Source organism: Monodelphis domestica, chromosome 3 (genome assembly GCF_027887165.1).
Source record: "Monodelphis domestica isolate mMonDom1 chromosome 3, mMonDom1.pri, whole genome shotgun sequence".
Classification (NCBI taxonomy): Eukaryota; Metazoa; Chordata; class Mammalia; order Didelphimorphia; family Didelphidae; genus Monodelphis; species Monodelphis domestica.
In genome coordinates this window covers 445,464,036-445,489,565 of record NC_077229.1, presented here as the reverse complement: position 1 = coordinate 445,489,565, position 25,530 = coordinate 445,464,036, and the positions used below count along the sequence as shown (strand labels likewise).

At 37.1% G+C, this 25,530-nt stretch overlaps 1 protein-coding gene across 3 annotated transcripts in view; it reads left to right on the top strand.

The window, feature by feature from the left end:
* Nucleotides 1-15,648: 15,648 nt before the first annotated feature.
* Nucleotides 15,649-25,530, top strand: part of LIFR (LIF receptor subunit alpha) — an 88,774-nt gene continuing 78,892 nt past the window's right edge. The window contains exons 1-2 of one of the 3 annotated variants that reach the window (XM_056824562.1): nt 16,354-17,166; nt 19,808-19,847. The gene's annotated coding sequence lies outside the window, so the exon portion shown is untranslated. Of the gene's footprint in view, nt 16,043-16,353; nt 17,167-19,807; nt 19,848-25,530 lie in introns of those variants that run through there. The other 2 variants (XM_007487434.3, XM_007487433.3) reach the window with 2 other exon arrangements.

Sequence of the window (25,530 nt, the reverse complement as noted above, 5' to 3'; positions counted from 1 at the left end):
CTGATAAGCTTCTCTACCTGACTTATCATTTCACTATCCTACTCCCCAGAGCCTCTTCCAAATCTTTTCATCCTTCCTTAAACCTCTCATGACTTCCCTTTCCCCTGACCTTCTAAGTGGAGAAGTTTGCTTAATATTTTACAGGAAAAAAATGAGGCCATTTGCCATACGTTTCTTCTTCCTCATCTTTTATCACTTAGGTGTCCTCTACCATTCTCTCCTCCTTCATCCCTGTCTTACATGGTGAAGTGAGGTTACTCTTTATCAAGACTAATTCCTCTTCTTGTACAAGCAATTCCATTCTTTCCCATCTTCTCCAGTGGGTTACTCCCACCATTAGTCCCCATCTACCACTTATTTTCAATCTTTTCCTATTGGCTCACTGCCTTAGATTTTCTCTATCCTGAAGAAAACCTCCCTTGATCTTCCCATTTTCTATCTTACTACATTTTTTTTTGCCTTTTGTGGCTAAAAATTCCTTGAAAAGGTCCATAAGAGAATGCTCTACTTCCTTCCTCTTTTTTTTCCTAATCTCTTATAATCTGGCTTTCAACTTTAACATTCCACTAAAACTGTTCTCTCCAAAGTTACCAGTGATATTTTAGTTGCCAAACCCAATTGTCTTTTCTCAGTCCTCATTTTCTTTTACTTCCCTGCAGTTTTTGATACTTCTGATCATCCTTTCCTCCTTGATATTTCTCCTTTCCATGTTTTTGGGGCACTATTCTCTCCTGGTTTTCCTTCCTATCTTACCACTCCTCAGTTTCCTTTGTTGAATGTATATGCAGATCAGATCCTCTAATCATAGGTGATCCAAGGACTCGAGGTCTGGGGCCTTCTTCTCTTTTCTTTCTACATTACTTCACTTGATGATTTCATTAATTACCAAGGATTTAAATAACATCTCTATGTTGATGATTTTTAGATTTGCCTAACTTATCCCAACCACTCTGCCGACCTCCAACTTTGAACCTCTAGCTGCCTTTCACACATCTCATACTGGATGCCCAATAGACATCTTAAACTCAATATGTCCAAAACAGAATTCCTTCCCTAAACTTTTCTCACATTCTATTTTCTTTATTACTGTAGAAGACATTATCATCCCCCAATCCTTCAGGCTTACAACCTAGGGGTCATGTTCAATTCCTCATTATCCTTCACCCCAGCTTTCCCCTCCCATATTCAATTTGTTGTCAAAGCCTAGGAATTTCATGTTTGCTGTGTCTCTCAGATATGCCCCCTTCTCTTTTTTAATATTGCCATCAATCTGGTGCAGACCCTCATAACCTGTACTATTGTAATAGCCTGCTGTTGGGTGTGACTACCTTAGTCCCTCCCCACTTCAATCCATCTTTTATTTAGCCTCTAAAGTGAATTTCCTAAAGGTCCAACCACATTACCCCCTACTCAATAAACACTAGTGACTCACTATTACCTTAATGATCAAATGCAAATCCTCTGCTTGGTATTCAAAGCTCTTTATAATCTAGTCTTCTAACTTTCTAGTCTTATATCTTACTTTGGACCTACACTCTTTGATCCAGTGGTATCTGCCTCCTTATTTTTCCTCAAAAAATGCCTCTTATTGCAGGCATTTTCTTTGTCTATCACTGAAAAGCTCTCCCTCCTCATCTCTGCCTGCTGGCTTTCCGGGCTTCCTTTATGTCACAACTAAAATATCATCTTCTACAGAAAACCTTTTCCAAATTCTTCTTAATTCTAGTACCTGCTCTCTGCTAATTATTTCCTATTTATCTTGTAGATAGCTTTTTTTCTATATTTATCTGTTTATTTTTTCCCCTATTGGATGAGTTCTTTGAGGGCAGGGAACTGTCTTTTGCCTCTTTGTATCAGCAGCTAGATCACTCTGTGGTTAATGAGCTGAGTTTGAAGAAAGAAAGAAAGAAAGAAAGAAAGAAAGAAAGAAAGAAAGAAAGAAAGAAAGAAAGAAAGAAAGAAAGAAAGAAAGAAAGAAAGAAAGAAAGAAAGAAAGAAAGAAAGAAAGAAAGAAAGAAAGAAAGAAAGAAAGAAAGAAAGAAAGAAAGAAAGAAAGAAAGAAAGAAAGAAAGAAAGAAAGAAAGAAAGAAAGAAAGAAAGAAAGGTGAGTTCAACTATGGCTTCAGACACTTGTTAGCTTTGTGGCCCTGGGCAAGACCCTTAACCATGTGTTTGCCTTAATTAACTGGAGAAGGAAATGGCAAACCATTCCAGGATCTTTGTCAAGAAAACTCTATGGCCAGTATTGGCATGCTATGGTCCATGGAATCATGAAGAGTCAGATGCCACTGAACAATAACTATCTCCAGTCTTTAGCATAATGCCCTGCACATAGTAGGTGCTTAATAAATGTTACTTAATTGATTAAAGTGCTATCATAAATGCTAACTAATATTAGTTTGTTTGCTGAAACCCCAAGTAAGCCTTAATATTCTTATGAGTTCTACTAAAATGAAAAATGAAGATCAGATAAAATTGATTTCCCTCTCCCTCTACCCCTTTACTTTAAACAAACAAAAATTAAATTAAAAATGGAACAAGAAATCAAAGAATAATTCAAAATAAAGAAATGCTAAGTCCAAACTGACTGATTCAGACCAGGATCGCCAGACTCCTTACCACACAGGTACTAATCTGTCTTTTCAAGTTTTTAACCTTACTCAGGTCTTCACCTATTGTCTGATAGAAAGAGAACTGGGTCTGGAGTAAGACCTGAGTTAGGGACCTGGCTCTGATATCTATGTAGCTATTTCATCTTTCTGAGTAGTAATTTCTTCATTTATCAAATGGGGCTAATCATACACCATTGCCTTGTAGGGTTATTGCAACATAAATATGTTGTAACTCAAAGCACTGCAGAAATGTATGCTATTATTCATTTGTACCCACTGTTTAATTTTTCTCTAAAGATAAAATATATGCCAAGGATTTACAATTAAAGGAACTGCAAATAACTCAAATCCTGTTGGCTAAGATTATATGTTAATTGCCAATACTTTTATGAGCTGTAATTAACCCCAGAACTTTGATGATATTTAATGTTAAATTCTTAAACATTTGGAATATAAAATGGCATTTGCAGGAAACAAAAACAACCTCAGAACAAAGAGCAGGGAAAAAAAAACAAAAAAACATTTTTTATGTATATCTTTAAATGCCTGCTAAGGTAGTCTAAATTCAGCCACCCCCTAAATATAGCCTTAATAATACTATAAAACTTTTTTTTCCTCTTTAATCCTTACTTTCTGGCTTAGTAATGATTATATAACAGATGGGCAAGGGCTAGGCAATTGGGATTAAGTGACTTGCCCAGGGTCACACAGCTTGGACATTTCTGAGGCTAGATGTGAATCCAAGTCCTCCCAATTCCAGGTCTCTTCTATCTGTTGTGCCACTTAGCTGCCCCTTTATTATAATATCTCAAGGATCTGTTACTTCACTGGTAAAATTATTTACTGCAGTCATGAAGAGGATAAACTTTAATTCTTTTATATCCTGGCAAACCATTTCGGGGGTTGCTATGGCTAAAAAAAAAAATTATTATCTAGTGGCAAAAAATCTTCTGGTTATAACTGCCTTCCTGTTGTAGTCCAGAATGTGAATGGAGTGGAGTGGGGGAAGCTTTAGTTAACCCCAGTGTTTCTACAACATTAACCACTGTTACAAGCAAAGGTGCTAGGGAACAGAACTGGAGGACAATTTGATAACTATGCTCTCAGATAGATTGATGGGGGACCCAGCTATGGGTTCTTTGGGGCAAAGAAAATAGAGACAATACTTAGGGCTTTGGAGTAGGGATCCTGAATCCCTAAGGAACATCCTTGTGGTCTTATTTTATCTCCTTGTGGCTACTTATAATTTTGGAGACTGCTTTTAGCATCTTATGGAATGCTTTTACCTGTGAGTTACTGGACATGTTTTTATTAAGGAAACTGCATAGCTTAACTATAATCATTGAGTGGTCTATTATACTAGAGGTGGAACCACAACCAGGATTAGCAGCAAATAGGTTTGGATCTGGTACAATGGTTTATCATCTGTCTGTCAACACAGTCTTATCTATTTTATCTACCTTAGCTCTAGTAGACTTAAACAGAATATTTACTAGTTAACAGTGATTTTATTAGAATATATTTTGGTGTCATGATTTTAACCAATATTTTTCCAAATCACTTCCAAGAAAAAGATGTTAAACACATTTAATATATCCTCTAAAGTCATGTCATAAATTTTAAAAAATAAAAGAATCATTTATTAAGCATTTACTATCTGTTGGATACCATGATTTTAAAGGAGATAATCTCTATCTTCAAGGAGTTTATATTCTAATAGGGGAAGAGGAGAAATATGGGGAAGGGATAATCAAGGAAGGGAGTATTTTCCCCCCCTGGAAAGGAAAAAAAAAACTTATATGTGTGAAAAGTAGTGTGTGTGTGTGAGTGGGAGGTTTTAGGAGAGAAATTCTAGAATAACCTGTTTTATATGGTGCTGTTACAAGTAGGAAGAAACAGGTCAGAGGAAGCAGGCATATTAAGATGGTCTGGGTAGATGTAGATGGCTAAAAAAAGATATAAAGTTGAAGGATGGTCTGGTAGCCAGCAACTGATATGCTAATTATGCTAAGTGTGTTAGTTTTCACATAGTTAACAATCATACTGGTTTGGCAAATAGATCTGGAATTCCAAAAAGCAATGACTAGATTTGCTTCTTCATGGTCAGGGGCAAGGATTCAGGAAGTCTAGATAGAGGTCCAGATCTCAGTGTCTAGTGTAGACAGCATTGGTCCAAGGTGGGAGGAAGAGCAAGTCAGCTGAGAGGGACAAATGGTGAGATGACTTGGGTGAATGAACCATGTGTTAAACTCTCACTTTTATTAGAATGCTATTAGTATAAATGGCTATTTTTCTTTCCTGGTGGTCCTTAAGCAATGGCCAATAATTAGGAATAGTGTAATTACTGTTGATTCTACTTAAAGGGGCCAGAATTAGATTAGATGGCTTTTCAAAAGTAAAATGTAATATTAGATTAGACAATCTACTGAAGTTTTTTCCAGTCTTTTGAGTTGATGGTGTACTTTAGCCAAACTACATTTTGCTACATATATTGAAGAAGGTGAGAGATGGATACCTCTCACTGAGACAGCACTGTCTTCAATTACTTGAAGTTCAAACTTGGAAATCATCAGCTGACATATCCCCAGTTAACCAAGGCTACCATGGTAATGACTACCTAAGAGATCACTTTTTTCCAATGGAAAACTGAGGCAGTAACCCAGATTTAGCACATGAAATAAACCTTAGAGACCTTATCATTATTTAAATTATTTTTTCCTAAAGGAACAAGGACCTTTTCACCTAACTGAACTTTTAGAGGCTTTAGATTGAACCTAAAAGCAAGTTTTTATCAATAAAAAATTCATAAAAATTAGAGAAAAATATTTTATTTCTTAGAGCATGGGAATTTCTGACTTTGCATGGTATCCTGAAAGATATGGATGGAAGGCTTTAAATGGAGTAATTGGTTGAATTGGATTCAAAGATTTTTGGAATTGGGTATCTATTTCTAGAGACTCTATATTATCTTTCTCTGGCCTGACTTCAGCTAAATCTGGTAATCTTTCACTTTCTTCCTTTCACTTGCAAAATGATGCCTCTGGCATCCTATTCAATTGGATGTCAATGAGAATTAATGAATAATGGATTTAATACTGTCCTGAGAAGGAAGTAAATTGTTCTTTTGTGGGATCTGCTAACTCAAAGTGGACAGCAAATGAAGGGGACTGTGGGCTCAAAGAACTAGAAGGTAAAATGTACAGAAAAGGATAGAGAGAAGTGGGAATTCAGAGTGATAGAAATGTAACTGAGATGATGAAAAAAGATATTCTCTCCCCCACTCCAGCTGACCCCTCCCCAGATTGGTTAAGGAGAAGAAAGTGGAAGGACTTAAGGTGAAGAGACCATGAAATCAGAGTGGGGTAGACCAGGCTATGAACTGTAGAGCAGGAAAGTGGTAGGCAGGATCTACCTACCCTATGCAATTAAAAAAAATTAATTTTAATTATATTTTTATATCTTTCTCACTGAGTTCTTTATTCTTCCTCCTCCAAGAGAGCTATTCTTTGTTATGAAAAATGAAAAAGAATAATGGTATTCTTCTAGTAATTGTGTATATATTATTTTCTTGGTTCTGATTACTTTCCTTTGTATCAGTTTATATGTCTTCCTACACTTCTCTATATTTATGTTCATCATTTCTTACAGTCCAGTAATGTTCCATTGCATTCATGTACCACAATTCGCTTAGCCCAGTCATTGATCATATAATTTGTTTATAATTCTTTGCTGCTCCAAATAGGTAGAGATATGGATAGATAAGGATATATGCAGGGCATATTGTTTTTGTCAATTTTGAAATGCATGAGGTTTATCTTCAGTGATTTTTCATCTTTCGTTTTAGTGACTTTCTATTTTTTTCTAGGACTTTTTCTCTTAGTCTGGTGTAGGAACCACTAGGAATGAAGTACCATGAAGAAAATGTCACACTGAATCAAGGCAAAGGCAAAAGATTCAGTAAAAGCAAGAGATTATTGTTGAAGCAATTCTCTTGTCGTGGCAGCATTATGAAACTTCATGAGTTAACCAAGTCCTAGTCATCTAAATTAATTTTGGGGGTAATTTTCAAATTCTTAAAAATCTATTCATTGGCCAGAAGGACTAAATTTGCAATTGACTGCAGACCTAGTCTACAGGTGTTTTCATTAGCATCTCAGACTTCCTTAGATTTAGCTTTTACAAGGGCACATCTGGCCTAGGCACAGAGATTCCAGTCTGCCCTTACCCATCTCCCCATCCTCATTGTTTCCAGCCATAAATGTATAAACTCTACCATTAATGAGAATTAAGCAATTGGGTGGTTTATTAGGACTTTTGTATCTCAAAAATACTTCTTTGAATTGACCATCTATATTGTTTTCCCTGCCTGCCACTGATACCCATCAGGTGGTCAAAGTGTAATGATACCCTTAATAAAAAAAACTCTCCAGCTGGGGTATCAGAGAAAGCACTTTTCCCAAACATTTTGGCTCCTCATCTCTTCCTTTCTCTTCCCCTTCTTCCTAATTCCTACCACTTCATGTCAGTGGCTCTTCCCCAGTCAAAGAACTCTATCTAGGCCTGATGGAGCAGGAGGTAAGAGCCTGGTATCTTGAATAGGACTTTGATGCCTTCCGGTAGCTGTCAAAGACTACATAAAGTTGTTAGTTCATACCAGCTTATGCTATTACACCTGGATTTTAAGGTAAGACTCTTGAATATGGAAAAGTCTTTAAGACTTGAAGAAATGACTAATGGTGACAATTCAAGAATGTCTGTACTAGCCAGACTTTAACCATTTTGTTAACCAATTTAATTTTACATTTTACTCTACTATTGAGTCCCTTACCCCATACCAAACCCTTTTCCTCTATGCTTCATTGGTGCTCTCATCAGTTCTTGTGCATTTAACTATTGTCTCTTTACAGTTGACTCTCAAAGCTATATATAATCCAGCCTAGTTTTTCTTCTACCCCACATCACAAATTGCCAATTGAACATTTCCAATTGGATGCTCTAAAGGTATCTTAAACCCAGTATGTCTAAAAGATAACTCAGTAGTTATCTTTTAGCTATCACCAGAGATCCTGCACTCTTCTAAAGTTTCCTATTTCTGTTTCAGACCATCCCTATCTTTCTAGTTGCTCAGTTAAATGACTTCACAGTCATCCTTGACTCTGTCCTCTTTCTCATTCTCACATTCAGTCAGTTGGTAAGTCTTATCAATTGTACCTCTATGATATATCAATAGTTAAGCATTTATTGTGTCTACTGGGGCCATTGAGTGGCTCAGTGGATAGAGTGTCAGGTCTGGAGTTGGGAGGACCTAGGTTCAAATCTGGTCTTAGACACTTCTTAACTGTGTGACTCTGAGCAAGTCACTGAACTCCAATTGCCTAGTCTTTACTGCTCTTTTGACTTGGGACTGATACTTAGTATAGATTCTAAGATAGAATTGCCTTCCCAATAAGATGAGGGGTGAAGCACAGATGCCCATTATCACCACTATTATTTAAAATTGTATTAGAAAGGCTAATTTTAGCAATAAGAAAAAGAAATCAAAGGAATTAAAATAGGCAAGGAGGAAACTGAACTATTCCTCTTTGCAGATGATATGATGGTATACTTTGAGAATCCTAGAAAAATAACTAAAAAAATCAGTTGAAATAATAACTTTAGCAGTTGCATAATACAAAATAAACCTGCATAAATCACCAGCATTTCTACATATTACCAATAAAGTCCAGCAACAAGAGATAGAAAGAAATTCCATCTTAAACAACTCTAGATAAAATATACACCTGGGAATATACCTGCCAAGAAAGAGAAATTATATGAACATAATTACAAATTTATATTAATTACAAAATATACAGTGGTAAATAACCTTAGCGATCTAGTTTTTTTTATAAATCCAAAGACACCAATTTTTAGGATAAGAATTCCCCATTTGACAAAACTGCTAGGAAAACTGGAAAATAGTATGCAGAAACAAGTTGTAGATCAATCCCTCACACCCTATACCAAAACAAGTCCAAAATGGGTATATGATTTAGACATAAAAGGTGATACCATAAGTAAATTAGGTGAACATAGATTACGTCACCTGTCATATCTATGGAAAAGATAGAATGCAAAATTAATAATCTTAATTATATTAAACTTAAAAGATTTTGCACAGATAAAAAACCAACGTAACCAAGATTAGAAGGTAAATAACAAACTGGGGGAAAATTTTATAGCAAATTTCTCTGATATAGGTCTATTTTCTCAAATACATAGAAAATTAAGTCAAATTTACAAGAATTCCCCAATTACAAGTCATTCCCCAATTGACAAATGATCAAAGGATATGAATAGGTAGTTTTCACTCTGATGAAATCAAAGCTATCAATAATATGAAAAAAATGTTCTAAATCACTCTTGATTAGAGAAATGCACATTAAAACAATTTTGAAGTATCACCTCACATCTATAAGATTGGCCAATATGATAGTAAAGGAAAGTGATAAATGTTGGAGGTGGTGTGGCAAAATTGGGGCAATAATAAACTCTTGGAGTTCTGAACAAATTCAATCATTCTGGGGGACAATTTGGAACTATGCACAAAGGGATGAACCCCCCCCCCCCAGCATACTCTTTGATCCTGTATTACTACTATTAGGTCTGTATCCCAAGGAGAACCAGAAAAAGGAGAAAAAGGACCTACTTTACAAAAATATTTATAGCAGCCCTTTTTGTAGAGGCAAAGAATTGGAAATTGAGGGAATGCCATTAACTGGAGACTGGCTGAGCAAATTGTGGTATATAATGGTGATGGAATACAATTGTGCTATAAGAAACAATGAGCAAGATATTTCAGAAAATGAAATAAGCAGAACCAGAACATTGTTTACGATAACAGTAATATTTTGGGATGATCAACTGTGAAAGACTTATCTACTCTCAGCAATACAATAAATCAGGACAATTCTGAAGGATTTATAACAAAGAATGCTATCTACCTTCAAAGAAAGAACTGTTGGAGGTGGAATGGAGATGAAAACATTACTATTTTTCACATTAGCTTATTTGTATTTGTATTTTGGGATTTTGCTTTTATATGAATATTCTCTTACAATGACAAATATGAAAGTATGTTTTGTATGATAGCACATGTAAAATCAGATTATATTGTTTACCATCTCCAAGAGGGGAGAGGGAAGGGAAAGAAGGATAAAACTTGGATATTATAATTTTGGAAAACCTGTGTTGGAAATTGTAGTAACATGTAATTGGGAAAATAAAATATCTTTTCAAAAAAAGGTAAGGGTTTGAAAAAAAAGTATCTACTCTGTACCTGGCATTTTGCCAGCCATTTGGGATATAAATACAGCTGTGAGATACTTCATGCCCTCAAGGAATATATATGTTACTATTTTAGTTCAGGCACAGGGGGGATGGTAAATATTTAACAACTAGCTCCCCTTTACCAAAAATAAAATTGTAGGCCCCCATATGCTTTTGCATTTAATCTGCTTTATAAACACTTGTTGCATCACTTTCTTGAGTGTAGCCAATCAACAAAACAATAAATCAGACCTTGATCTATAAGGTGAATTTCTAATGTGTAAATGCTCACACTGAAAACTTAACAATTGACCCAAAGTTGTTTGAGCTGGCTCCAGAAAAACCTCTTCATCACTTGTCCCTTGGACTTTTAGAAAAGCATTCTAATTGGACCCCCAGCCCCTAATATCACTTTTTCCCTAAGTTATGCTCCACTCATTTTTTAAAAAGATATTTTGCCAATTACAGGTAATGACAATTTTCTACTTAAGTTTTCCAAAGCTATAAAATTAAAATGTCCTCTCTCCCTCACTTCCCTTTCCCAGAGATAGTAAGTAATTTGATCTGGGTTATACGTGTATTATTTTATTATTATTTAAATAATATTCATTATATTATATAAATATATTATTTAATATAATTTATTATTATTAAAACATATTTATATATTGTTCATTGTTATGAGAATAGTAATATAAAACCAAAAACCAAAATAAGAACACAAATAAACTAAAGAGAAAAATTGTATGCTTTGACCTGCATTATGATTCCAACAGTTCTTTCTCTGGAGTTGGATACCATTCTTTGCCATAAGTCCTTCAGAATTGTCCTGGATTATTGTATTGCTGAAAGTACCTAAGTCTTCCACAGTTGATCATCCCACAATACTGGTTATTGTATACAATGTTCTTCTGATTCTGCTTATTTCATTTTGCATCAGTTCATGTAGGTCTTTCAGTTTTTTCTGAGATTATCCTGCTCATTGTTTCTTATAGCACAATTGTATTCCATCACCATTATATACCATAATTTGTTCAGTCATTCCCCAATTGATGACATTCCCTCAATATCCAATTCTTTGCCACCACAAAAAGGGCTGCTATAAGTATTTTTGTACAAGTAAGTCCTCTTCCTCTTTTTCCTATTCTCTTTAGGATATAGTCCTAGTAGTGTAATATAGGGACTAAAAGGGAACAAGGAGGATGGAGGGAGAGAGGGGATGTGGAGGGAGAGAGGGGTTGTGGAGAGAGGGTAAAGAGATTGTTTTTCCCTTCTCTTTCTTTTGGGAGGAGATAGCCAAGTCCTGTCTCCATGAAAGAGGGAGTGTTTCCTCAGGGAATGGTTCTGGGAGATGGAGGACAAGAACTAGAGGGGAAAGCCTTAGTAAGATGACACAAAGTCCCCCTTGAGGTCCAAGCTATTCTTGAGAGGCAAGATGAATTCTTCTGCCTCTGGTTTCCTCAGGGACATCAACTGCCAATTCCCTTCAGGACCTTGGGGCTACTCCACAACCAAGGAAAAATGTTTATTCCTTAGGTCTGATAGTTTTGGATCATTGGGATTCTGAGGTTGACCCTTCTTTTTGGGGAGAGTTATTACCCTCCCCAAATCTTTAGTCCCCTTTACTATTGTTAGAAACTGGCCCAGACCTAAATCTAAAGTAACAGATAATTTATTTGGGTTCAAACAGGGAAAGAGTGGTAAAGGTATCAAGTAGGGAAAATGGGTGAAAAGGAAGTCCTACAACTTGCCTCCTCTGGCAAATTGGCCCTCCAAAGTCTTAGGGTTCAGGGCTTCTCAGCCTTGATCCCTCTTCTTGTCAGCTACCAGTTGGTTTCTTAAGATAACTAACTTGAATATAGGAGTCCAGGTAAGGGAGAGAGATGGAGAGTGAGATCTTTGAAAGGGATCTCTGTGGACAGCTCTCTCCAAAGTCCCAGTCCACAATATCTACTAATGGCTCTTGATTGTAGTTATTTAGAGTTGAGTGAGAGGTACCCAGGGGCTCTGGAAGAGACACAATTGTTCTCCAGAGGGAGACATTTCTTCTCAGCCTAGAAGATCTAACTCTTCCCTCAAGCTCCCAGCTGGAAGTGAGAGAGTGACCAGTTGGAGTTCTCCAAGCTTCTGGTTCCCCTTGGAACTTTCAGTTTTTTCTTCTTGCACCTCCCCCACTCTCTGCAGTTGATCTTTGTTAGAGACTGTTCTCTTTCTCAAGTGGATTATCTCTCCTCCTACCTTACAGTAGTCATCATTTACACATATGTAAAATTTTAATTCTAAAACATAGCTCTGACCATTTCATTCTCCTACTCAAGAAGCTCAAGTGGTTCCTTATTTCCAGTGGTATCAAATGTAAATTTCTATTTGGTTTTTAAAGCCCTTCACAATCTGTCCCAGTCTACCTTTGCAGCTTTATTCTACATTACTGTTTTTTGAAAATATTATGTTCTAGCCAAAGTGAACTACTTGCTGTTCTGGTATATAACATGACATCTTCTGTATTTATGCCATTACAAAGGCTGTCATTACTCATGGCTAGAATGTATTCATTCCTAAATTCAACTTTACAAAATTTCCATCTTTCTTTGAAGTTCTACTTAAGTATCACATTTTCTATCCCTGGGAAAAATCTGCATATATTTTATATCTAATTTGCTATGTGCATGCTTTTTCATCCCAATAGTGCATAAGCTCCTTGAATGAATGGATGGTTTCCTTGTCCTTGTATTCTTAGCAGCTAATAATCAATCAATCCATGAACATTTATAAGTGCTTCTTATGTACCAGACACTGTTCTAAGTGCTGAATGGAGATCAACACATAATGTGTACTTTACAAATTATTGTAGAATGAATCTCATAACTTCTTAGCTCTTGAAAGAAGTTGCTCTTTTGATTTAACAGAGGACCATGTCCAGGGTTCCTTCTAGTATACATCAAGTTCTCTCAATTAAAGTCAAAAGAATGAAATGAAAAGGGCAAATATAAAGGACATAAAAAGTTTGGATATTAAGTATTTTGTAAATTTCCACTATTCAATAGAAACCTTTTCTAAAAATCACACATTTTTCCCCCTAATGAAAGCTTCTGAATAGATTCGTAGGGATGTGATATCAAGAATAGTGTATATTACACTTCCCATGACCCTTATTCCCAACTACTCTGGGTAAAGACCTCTAAATCTAAGGGAAAGTTAGCTGATTACTCTCATTTCTTTTTTTTCCCAGTGATATAATTAAAGGTTTGAATCTCATCCAAAATAGTGCTCCAAAGTAAAACAATTTAATTCTGCATTTATCAATCAGGCTTAGGCCTAGGGATAGTTAGTAAAAAGCATCTGTTGGTGACTATACTTAATTTGCAGATTTTTATTCAGTTCCAAAATTTCTTCCAGGAATTCTGCCATATCTTATTCCACTGATTTATAAACACTGTACATATTAGCTCACACAACATAAGAAGCATGTTTAATGGGCCAAGATATGTGTAATTTAATAACAAAGAGGGAACCATGAGCTCAAATTTATGGTTTTTATGACTGACTGATCTTTTCAAAGGACAAATCCCCTCATTTCTAGACTTTTCATCACACGTATTTTTATTGTTTACTGATTGACTGAGAGGTCATTTCTCATCCAAACATTTTTATTGATATCTCTTAAATTTATAGTAGCTATTTAAAGAAATTGGAATAAAACAGAAAATCCATCTAAAAAGGAAAGGAGAATCATCCAGATTGTAATAAAAAAGAATGCCCAATCTTAGACTCATTCAACAACTTACTACCATATCATTTAACTTCTTCAGTCCTTAGTTTTTCCCATCTATAAAATGAGAGGTTAGACTAAGTGATTTGCAAGATCTCCCCAACTCTAAATCTATGATCCTAATGGCCAGAGTTAGAAAGAAGAGCACAAGTCTGTATATACAATGCAGTTAGGTAACAAGATTACCCTGCTTATCTAGCCAATGTCTAATACTTGCATGTGATATAGAGATAAGCTACTTTATTCACATTCATATCTCCAATGAACTAAATTTATGGTTACACAATATGTCCTTTTACATCCAATTTAGGCATCTTTATCATATACCCTTGGTCACATGCCCTGTCAATCATACCTAGGTTTGCACTTTTCAGTTTTGCACAGTTTTGCAAATTGCAAACCTTTCCATCCTTTATCACAAGAAACAACATTTTTGTTTGTCAGTATTAGTAGTACCTAAAATTCACGCAGCTTGAATTCTCATGCTAGTGGCATATCATTGTGTGTGCCTCATTTTGGAAAAAAAAAAGGAAAAAAGTTGAATACGATAATTATTGATACTCATGGATTGATTTAGATGGAAGAAAAACGAATTCAATTAAAATGAAAATTATATGAACAATTCATATTAGTTAATTAATGTCTTTTTCACAATTGAGTAATTCATTTCCACCGCATAGTTATCAAAACTATGCAAATCCTGTGATTTTTTAAGGTTCCCAGTAGTGATTTATTGGCCAAATACAGAGATAGTCATACCCAGATCTCTAGTCATGGACTATTTTGAAGCTCCTTTCCTTAGTATATAAATATAAAATTCCATTATCCTTCACATGTAAGTCTATTTGTAACACTGCCTTTAAGAACAGAAGCATACCTGAGATAGCTTTAAAAAAAAAAAAGAGGAATTACATTGTAGCAGTAATAGTATTTTTAAAGTGCAAAGTAACTCATCCATCCAAACTCCTGTGATATTTTTAATAACATAAAAGTTATTAAAGTATGTATTTATACCCAAAACATTTAAAACTGGAAAATTCTCAGGGAAAGGGTGTTTCATTTCCATTCAAGCCAGTTCCATTCAAGCCAGTTGCTAACTTCTCCCGCTATGTGTGCATTCCAACTGATGAGATGCAAGTAGATTAAAACAAGAATGGACAAGGGACAATCATAGTTTCTTCTGTATTGGCCAGAACATTTTTCAAAGCATACTCCTTGTAAGTGATAGGCCCTGGGAAAAAACCCACTCATCCCAAGATGATAGCTAGTACATAGAAGATAGATAGCCTTGTGCTTTTTTTTTTAACCTCTCCTGTAAGAACTAATTTTTTTTAACAAAACAATTTTGAACAAATGTGGCATTTTATTTCACAATTACAGCAACATGAAAAGGTTTCTTGGGAAAACATGCATAGCTTTGCCAGGGTAGAAGCTGCCACAGGACAACAGGGGCTACTTTAATGACTCTAGAAACTGAACTCCTGGGACTGTTATGCTTCGAAAATGCAGTGTCTCTCTCTGGCAATTAAAAAAAAAAAATCAGGTCTCCAGAGGAAGGTGTGTATCCAGGACCCCCTGTAACTTGCGTGCCAACATTTCTATCTGGCACCTTTTTGAACATTGCAAAAATTAATTGTGCCAAGACAAACATTATCAAAAGAGTCCGACATCAAGTGTAAACATCTTCCCACCGTGATTCTGCGCCATCAAACACTCTTCAGCTAATTTCATCTTGTGCATTACTTTGGGAGCACACCGTGGCCAAGTGAAACTGCGGAAATGGGAACAATGCACAGAGGAAAAATCTTACACCATTAAGGGATCCGTTTCTTCTTCACACAAATAATAGCCCAGCCACGCCTTGCTTTACAGGCAAGACTAGATGGCTCCAGGAAATTCTCAGTAAAGAGAATGTCCTGTCTGTCCTCTCAAACCGAAGTAAATCCCTCCCACAGGAAAGTTTGCCCATACCATCGGTAAGGCCACGGCCACGGACTGCCTAGAGTGGAACATTAATAGCCCAGAGAAACTGGAATGTACTCATTAGCCCAGCAGGACTCAGGATAAGGCTGCAGGGTTTATCACTGGGTATTAGGAGCCCCCGACTTGCACACCCGTTAAGAGGTAGCGGTGCCGGATTACTTCAAGATAAAGAGAGTAATAAACTGTCCCACGACCCTTGAAACTCACAGGGAAAGGGAGCTTTTAAGACATGGGACTGGAAGGGGGAGTGAAGAGGAATAGGACAACTTTAAGCATTCTCCCCTCCCCCCACAAGCAAAAGAATAACTATGCCTCCGGAACCCTCAATAAAATGCATAGCCCTGATGATACGCGAATGTGCAGCACTTGGGTGAGTAAAAGGGACGCGCTTCTTACTTTTCTCCTTTCCTCAAAGATATTTATTATTTTTAATTAGCAATATGCTTGTTGACCTTTTTGCCCGATTAAAAAAAAAGGTTTTTTTTTGTTTTTTGTTTTTTTTACACATGAGTATTGGGGGTTTATGCACAGCCTTAGTTCGCGCTGATCGTACCTCCTATAGCCCTTCTCCAAGCCTGCCTAGGACAGTGCTCACTCCGTTTTCCCTCGGATCACGGTAGGCAGGAGGACTGAGCTCTCCAGACCAGCTCCACCAGCTCGCTTTCTCCCCTTCTTCCTTCTCTTGGGGACTTAAAAGACCTTTCAAGATTTGCCGTGGGATAGAGTGGGGGAGGTGAAAGAAGTCGGGGGAGTCCCTCTGAAAGCACCACCCACCGCGCCCGACCCCCACTGCGCTGCGGAGCGCGCCTTGGAAAGGCCCCCGGGGCGCGCACGAGCCTCCGTTTGGTTTTCCCTGCTCGGGACACACGGGCGCGCGCGCAGGATGAGACTAAAGTAGGAGAGGGAGGGAGAGAGGCGAGGGCGCGCTCCAGGCTTCCTGTTGTGGTTGTAGAGGGAGCCGGCTGGAGTAAGAGGGAGCGAGCCGGGTGGAGCCGCGAGGGTGTGTGGGTGGGTGGGAGGGGGAGGAGGGGGCGGGGGCGGAGCCCGGGGGGAGCAGCGCCCCCAGCTGTGCTGCGTGCAGGCACCGCCCCCGCGAGCCGCAGTCACAGCTGTCGGGTCTGGGGCTTGGCCGCCGTCGCTGCCGTTACCGTTGCCTGAGGGCCCGAGGACAGGAGTCGAGGCGTCCGGGAAAGCGGCGGTCGCGCAGACGCCGGACTCGCGGCGAGGCGGCGGGGGAACAGTGGAAGGAGGCTGGGGGCGGGCCTGTCCTGGCCTTGAGAGCCCGGGGAGTGCGGAGCGAAAGCCGAGGCGGCGGCGGCGGCGGCGGCGGCGGCGTGTCCCTGCTCCGGCTTTGCCTCCCTTCCCCCCTCGCTTGTTCGAGCCGGCGCCGGGAGCCCCGGAGCCCGAGCTCCGGAGGAGGCGGCGGAGCGGCCGCGCCGCCCACGGGAGGATGGAGAAGTAGCGGCGCCGGCTCCGCTGCCCGCCAGCCCGCGGGTGAGTAACGGGAGGGCGAGACTGGGTGGCGGGGCGGGCGGGGGTCCTTGAGTGCGGGAAGGGGGTCATGGAAAGGTCAGCCCCCCAATCCCTCAGGAGCTCCCCAAGCTCTGCAACCTTGGGGGGGCTGGGAAAAGGCAGGGGATCTTCACTGTCCCCCACTTAAGGGAGGTGACAGCCCTGGGGTGCGGGGGGTGGGAGGAGAAAGACCCTCACCTTCTGATTCCTCTAGGTTTTTCTCTTGGTCAAGTTATCGTCTGACCTCCAACCCTTTTGGGGTTCTGAAGACCATAGGATGGGAAAATTTTAAGTTTTGAGGCCAGAGGTCAGCTGGCTGGGATGAGAGAAAGAACGCGCTGATTTTTCTCTTTGGAATTGGACAAGCTCCCTGGTTTCTATGTCCATATGGCTCTGTCCATCTTCAGTATCAGCACCAACCATCCATCCTTCTTCCCTCTCCCACGACCAGACTTTGTACTGAATTACCTTTTCGATAACTCTAAAATAAAATAAAATACACTTAACCCAAGGTTTCTTCTTGAAAGATGGTTAATTGTGGACATACAGACTTTGGTAAAAAGTGTTACTATATAAGGTGAAGTTTTGAACGTGTTGGTGCAGGTGGAGTACAGTTGCTATAGAGGCTACGGCGAGAATGAATTAGTGCAAAAAAATCATGTCTGATGCAGTGTTCCCCCTCTTAAGTGAACTCGAATGATGAGACTTGTTGTTTTTTAGTAGTTTGTGAAATATATGATACTATTTAACTGTGACTTGTTCTGGAAAGGAAGCTTGCATTAGGCATCTCCTTGCGTCGTTATGGAAACTTTCTTTTGTATCAGATTTTTTTTAGCCGTGAGAATTTTAATTAGAAGTTGCCCCAAATCTTTAAATCACTATTTCTTTAACACTGTGAGAAGGGGGGGGGGGGGCTGTGAGGGAGAAAGTAGAGGAAGAAATTTTGTATGTCATTCATAAAGTCTTATCAATGTTTTAGGTAATTGCAGTATTAGGTAATTGCAAATTAAACGTGTTTGGTATATTTTCAAGGTGAGCTGTTTATTCTAAAAAACTAAGTTTAGGTTATATCACACTCACATGTAATGTGTGCAAGCACTCACAGTGCAAGCCTGTTTTTTTAGCTTCTTAGGAATTGAAGGGATCAGGAATTGTGCTTAATTCCTTACAAAATAATTATTCTTAATGATTTCTCTTAACAAAATATAAAGATGGCATCACTAAAATTGAGGGAAAAAAATTTCCAGTCTATTTTTAGGTTTGTAATTTGATTTGAATGTCTCCAGTAACAAAATATTGCATAAGACATACTTCATATGTTTACAAATCAGATGTCAAAAAATGTATATTCTATCATTTAGATTCTACTGTACCTTGTCCTTGGGTGCCTTCTTCCTAAAGATACTTAAGGCTTTTTGTGTTGCTTAGCAATAAGTCTAGTAAAGTGAATAATTTGCATTTCAAGAAATGATGTTTATTTATGCTTACATTTTTTAAAAAGTTTTAACTCTCAAAAGAATTTTTGTGATTAAAATAAGAAACAAAAGTAGTTTGTTCTAAAGTAATCCATTCACCTTTAGGTTGCAGGATCAGTGAATTCCATAGATTATTCAATGTTATAAATTTTAAACTGATTTGGCAAACATATGTAAGTAAATTACAGGAATGATCATTTCTGAGATTGGGTCTTTTAATAGCATTAATGAGGTGGGAGAGTATTATTTGTGTATGTGGATTAATAATGTATCAAATTTCTTTTTCATTTAAATTTGAATTCTTAGTGCCTTTTACAATTTAAATTATAATGTTAATGGTGACGGACTATAAAGTGAATAATTTTATAGCTTAATTTATCAAATTTGAGAATTAGCTAACATTAAGGTTTATATTAAAGGGACATATAGGTGCTCATGACTATATGTTTATGTTCATGGTGTTATTTATGTAGTAATTACTACTAGTTTTTAAAATGCTTGAATTTCATTCTTGGATATTCTCTAAGCTTTTCTCATGCAATTTATAAATTGCTAAAATTTTAACATGTCACTATGGTACATATTCACATAGCTTATATATTGAAAATAACCTTTAACTTAAGTAAAGAAATATCTCATGAAATTTTCAGTAGAACCAGCCCTGGACATTGGAGAGTTAAAGAAAGTTGCTCTATTTTGGTAACTACTCAGATTTGGGAAATTTTGAATTAAATTATGTATTATTTAAATCCTATACTTTAAATACTTGTATTTTGTAATTAAAAGCTAAGTGCCCTTTTTCCTTATGTTAGCCTGACTTTTTCACCACATTTTGTAATTCAATGTGTTCTCTGAAAATACAATTCTTTATTCATGGTACTCACTGTGACATGAAGCTAAAATATTAACATGGTTATTGATTCAATAATGGGCTATTTTAATATTTTGTAGGCTATATACAACATATACACTTGATTTTATTAAAGCATTCATTTGTTTGCTTGTGAAGTTTTCAAAGCCACTATTTTATGACTTACAGCTTGTATTAACAAGTCACTAAAGATTTTATGTATATATGTATATAAACAGTACCTATATTTGTATTGTCATTGTTATCATAAAAGGAATATGTTCTTTCTCTATTTTAGGTAACATTTGGAAACTTGTGGCATTTCCTCATTCAAATTTGTAAGCTACTTGTAATTCTAAATATATATATAGCTGTGTGTCTCTGTATGTGTGTATCTATATAAATTGTATGTATGTCTGTATATATTATATATATATATATGTATATATGTATGTTGAGAGAGAGACAGAGCTGGCAAGTGCATGCAAAGAAGCTCTTCTTGCTTTTTCCATGTAAAATCGGAAGCTTGGGAACAAAATAAGTTTTGGTGCCAGGCATTGTGATAGAAATTGTAATAAGTATTTATAATTCCCTTATCTTATCTGCTAAGATTTTATGATTCTGTCATCATGCAAAATGAAGATTTTTTTTCCCCCCAATTGGCTGGTACCTTAATCTAACAGTGTATTTTTTATTAGGTTTTTCTTTATCTTTGCTTTTTCAGGCTTATTTGCATTCACAGGACTTTGTAGGTAGTAAGTGTTCAGTAAATGTTTATTGAATTGAATCCTAAATTATATGTATGTTCAATTTTAATCAGAATGTTTACCATCACTACTTGTAGTTGGAAGGTCCAGGAGAAATTCAAAAGTGTCAAAAAATAGGATTAAAAATCAAGTACTGACAGTACCAATTTAAGAGGACAATAGTAAGGTAAAGGGCAGACAACATGAATGAAGGCATTTAGCCTTTTTTAATCTTAGCTGGTCATTAAATTTAGTTGTTTGAGAAGACTAAATTAATTAGCCTGATGCTGGCAGATATAAGCCTAAAATAGTTCATTAGGCATTAGGAATGAAATAAGCTACAAAAACATTTTCTATGATAAATGTAATGGCCCTGTCCTTAGCATTTGCAGTCTCTAAATTTGCTTATGTAAGCTACTTGATGGCCAGTACTCTGCATATTAAATTTTCTAATGTTAGAACTTTAAGTCACTTACCTGTAACCTTTCTGATAAACGCTAGGAAGTTAGAAATGCAAAAGATAATTCAGTTCGATCTCTTCATTTTTTGGCTATAAGAAAACTGAGGTTGAGAGAGTTATTTTGGTTTCCTGTCTCAAATTAATCATCTTCCCCCTATATCAGGGTGTTCTTAACCTTTTTTGTGTGAGTCATGGACCCCTTTGGCATTCTCAAGAAGTTTATGAAATCCTTATGATAATATTTTAAATGCATAAAATAAAATACCTAGGATTACAAAAGAAACCAATTAAATAGCTATCAAAATTTTTTTCTTAAAAGTCCATAGGCCTCAGGTTAAGAACCATTATCCTATATCAAATTAAAGAGACTAATATAGATGGTCTATGAATCTGTGGGTTTAATCTTCATCTGGTGTGTTTCTGTCAGATGTTGTAATTCACACTTCCCTTTAGTTTATTCCAAAAGCATTTCCCCTCAGAACTTCAAAATTTGCAAATGTTCATGGAGGATTGATTGGGAGTGACAAGTAGAAACGGTTAGAGGACTTCTCATCATGCAGAGTGGACTTTGTGTGTATGTGTGTTGTGAGTAGGGTAAGCAGTATTTATACAGTGGAAAATATTTTTAATAATTTATATAATTGCAATTTTTAAAAATGCCAATTTCTGTGGTAACTAGGAAATATTTTATGATAAATCACATTTGTTACATGAAAGCTCAAAGGCTTAGTTAATATAGGAGATGTAAGAAATTTGATTCAAACTGTACAAAAGTAGAATGTGTTGCTTTAAATTAGAGAGCTTTTCATCAATATAGTCTTGTCCTTGGCACTCTCATCTTTCTAGGTTTTTTGGGACACTGTTCTCCTCTAGTTTTCCTCGTCTTTCTGACCATTACTTCTCAAGTCTCCTTTGATGAATCTTCATCCAGGTCATACCCAATAGCTGTGGTAGTCCCTCAAGTCTATAGTTCTACTCTTCTCTGGATAAACTTGACAATCTCATCAACTTTTATGGGTCTAATGAATTCTATGCTGGTGATTCTCCGATCCACTTATCCAGGTCTAGAAAGGCAGAGAGACCCAAGTGGAACTGCTCCCCTCCTTCTCTTCACTGTGCCAGATGACATTTTTTCACATCCCTTGCCCCTGTACCTAGCAGCTCAATGGAAGCTCACTAGGGGTAAGGTGGGCAGCTCACAGAGGGTGAGGAGCATTCAGCATCCCCTCTCTCTCTACTAGCTGAGGACATTTATCACTTCATCTGTCCCTCCACCCAGCAGCCCAATGGGAGTGCTTCCTCCCTCCCTTGTGGGGGGTGGGGGATGGGGAGTGGGGGGAGCTGGCACTCCATCTCTAAAAGGTTTACCACCACTGTTCTAGTAACTGGTTGGTAAATTAGGGGTCATATTCTGCCCTCCTTTCTCCCTCCTTTCCCTCCAAGCCAATCATTTATCAGATGCAGTCTGTTCTATCTTCCCAACATCTCTCTGAAATACCCTCTTCTTTTCTCTGACACTGCTACCAGTGTCACCACTTTCCTGGTAAAAGTCCATATCACCTTAGACCTGAACCACCACTACTGTAGCTTTCTAGTTGGTCTCTCTAGTCTCCATTCAACTGTCAAATTGATAATTGATCTATATTCCTGAAGCTCAAGTTAACTGCCCCCCCCCCACACACACACAAAATCTGGCATTAAAAGCTCTTCATAACCCAGTCCCTTCCTACCTTTCCAGGCTTCTTATACTTTACTCCTTTCCCAAGTACTCTGTGATTCCTCTCCTGACTGAATTTTCACTGTACCACACACCTGGAATGGGTCTCCCTTCTCACTTCAGGTCCCAGATAAAAGCCTGGTTTCTACTTAAGCCTTTCTGGATTCCCCTTTATGCTAATACCTTCTCATTGTTAATTATCTCCAATTCAATATGTAGTTTGATGGGACATAATTGTTTTCACCACTGTTAGTCTGGGAAGTTCTGTGAGAGTAGAGAATTTTTTTTTTTGTATCTTGACACATAGTAGATATTTAATAAATTCTTGTTGAGTACAAAAGGAATAATATGTAGTAAGGCTGGAAAGATAGATTTAAGCCAGGTGAAGTTTATTTTTGATGCTTGAAGCAACAGGGAACTACTGGAGTTTGAGTAACATACTCAGACCTGTACTTTGGGGAAAATTACTTTGACAGCTATATGGAGGATGAATTGAAGAGAGGAATGACTTGAAGCAGGGAGACCAATTGTGATGCTATTGAAATAGTAGAAATAAGGGGTGGAGAGCCTAAATTATGATCATAGCCATGTGAGTCAAAAGAATAAAGCATATGCTGGAGATGTGGAGATGGACAGATAATAGATGATTGAATATATAGGATGAAAATGAGTAATGAGGATTTGAGGATAATTTCAAGCCCAGGTTGTCGGAAGGAAGCTTTTAGCATCAACAGAAATAGGGGAATTTGTAAGAACAGTGAAGTTTAGGGAGAAAGGTAATTGTGTTACATTTTGAGCATGGTGACTCTGAGATATTTATGAGACATCTACTTTTAAAAGTTCAGATGACAGTTTTTAATATAGGACTGGAGGTCAGGAAAGAGACTTAGACTGCTTATAGATCCAGCAGTCATTTGCATAGCAATTATAATTACTCCTTGGGATTGATGAGATCTCTAAGTGAGATTGTAGAGAGACTAAGACCCAGGTAAGTATGATATGAATGAAAGAGCTAGCAAAGGAGACTGAATAATATGCAAAGGTTAGAGATGGAGGAGAACTAAGAGAGAGTAATTACATGAAAACCCTGAGAAAAGAGAATAACTAGAAAAGTATGTGTGTTGTGTTTGTGTGTGTGTGTGTGTGTGTGTGTGTGTGAGTGTGAGATGATAGTCAAATGCCTCCAAATCCTATATATTCTTCCCTTTCAGGTCCAATTTATTCCATTTTCTCTTTGCCATTACTGCTGTCCAATGTAGTTCTATCATACATAGACTACTATCATACATTCTTAGTTGATGTATCCCTTCCTCTTGTTTCTTTACTTTTCCTTTTCCATTCTCCTTTCTACCTGCCCTCTTTTTCCTCCCTCCCTTCTTCCTTTCTGCCCTTCTCCACTGCCAGTCTCTGACTGTGTCTGCCTATTTCATCCAGGTTAGAAGTGGAGAGAAGTCACCAATTCTAGTACTGATTGGCAAAGTTTGGACTTTCTCTGTTTATCTCCTGGATTAATTTATCAATACTTGGGTAGGTTGTTGGCCCCCTTCTCCTGAGTGGCTCTCCAAGTTGTTTCTAGACCTGGTATAGATGACCAGTAATCTTTTTATCCCTACTGCCACCTATAGAGCTCAAGAGATCCACCAGTTCCCAGGATCAGGGTTTACAAACATGAACCACCATGCCTGACCTTTAAAATTTTTATTTTGAGTATGTCATTTGCCTGCTCAAAAATCCACACATCCTAGTCCTCAAAGAATAAAGTCTAAATTGTTTAGTCAGGCATTCAGTGACTTCTCAGCTTATTTAAAATAATGGTTTTGTCTCCTATTTTTCACCTTTAAAAATCTTTTGTTTAAACCAAACCAGACTTTCCCAAACCTAGTTTAATATCCTCTCCCTCTCCTACTCCAGCCTTTTCTTACATATTACTCCTAACTTATTTGTTCTTTGTGTTCTTTGCCTATCCAAATCCAATCTTCAAATCCAAAATCAGGAACTCTACTCCTCCATGAAACATCTTGGATAACTCCAAACTACCATGATCTATCCCTCCCCAGAACTCATGACAATTTAGTATTTATAACATTCATTTAGTAATCAAGTCTATATTGCCTTAGGATATTTCTTACTTTATATTAGTGAACTCACATTTTTAGATTTCCTGATTTTTGTCTTCTCAACTAGATTATAAAATTCTTGAAGAAAGAACCTATGTATATACTTATTTGTGTTTCCCAATAGTTTTTATAGTAACATTCAGTAAATACATACAAACACACATATAAGAAGGTGTTATTTTAGAAGTAAAGGACTTCTAATCAAGGAAATTGCTTTATGTGAAAGTATGGATATGGTTTTGTTTATAGGTATAGTTAAATAAAACTAGTAGTTCTTCATGGCAATTGAAATGTGAAGTGGAAAAAATTCATCTATATGATAGGACATTCAAGGGGAGATAAAATGAATTTAGATATGAAAAGATTTTTTTAAAAAATACCTTATAGGAAAAATGTTATACATTTTAGAGTTTTCTGGTTAATGGATCCTTGCTTTAGGGTCATAGGATTGTAATTCTAGAGTTAGAAGGGGCTTCAGGGATCCTAGTCCAATTCCCTTACTTAGCAGTGAAGCTGATATGAGGATAGTTAATTGACTTGCCTAAGAGTACATATGTAGTTAGTATTTAGTATCAAAGGTAGAATTTGAATTTAGGTACTTTAACTCCAAATTGTTTCTATTGTATCACTTTTAAACTGGAAACAAGGGGTAAATATCCAAAACTGATGTTGACTGAAATGATAATATAATCTTTTTCTTTGGGTTTATTTTGTTGGACCATTATTAATAAACTAGTGTTTGTTACAACAAGGTTTTCTGTTAATTTCAGCAATAAATCTTCTAGTGTGGTGGCTCAGAATTCTACATTATAGTGAGTCATCATCATAGTAAAGTTTGTCTGTTTATCCAGGATATGAAAATCTGATTTACATGAAGATAGATTAGAATGTGATTATACAAATAGGATCCTCTTTAATATATTTAAAATATTTGAATTATAACAATTAAATGTACAACTTTTGGAGCTTATATCTATTGTG